Consider the following 408-nt stretch of genomic DNA (forward strand, 5'->3'; position numbering starts at 1 on the left):
CCCTATATAAGAATTTATATCCTTAAGGCTATAGTGGATAGCTTATAGAGGGATATCTAGGCTATCGTTAGACTTAATTTTTACGGGTCCTATAGAGTATAATTAATACTAGGCCTCCCTTAGCTCTAGGAAGTAAACGTATACCTAGATATTCAGAATAGCTAACTAATAATTAGTAACCTAGCTAGGAAGGAGGAGGCTAGAGCGCTATAAGGCCCTAGACTTTACCCTTCTACGAGATAGAGGATACTATTAGACCCCGAGAGTATAATAATACTATACTAAGACCTAGATAGTAATACTAACGCTAACGACTTATCGGCTAATAATTACTAGGACGACTCTAATAATATTAAAGATATAGATATAGAAGCTTAATCTAATTTAGAAAACTAATCCTACCTATTC

The sequence above is a fragment of the Verticillium dahliae genome, genomic scaffold (assembly GCF_000150675.1).
Source record: "Verticillium dahliae VdLs.17 supercont1.25 genomic scaffold, whole genome shotgun sequence".
NCBI lineage: Eukaryota > Fungi > Ascomycota > Sordariomycetes > Glomerellales > Plectosphaerellaceae > Verticillium > Verticillium dahliae.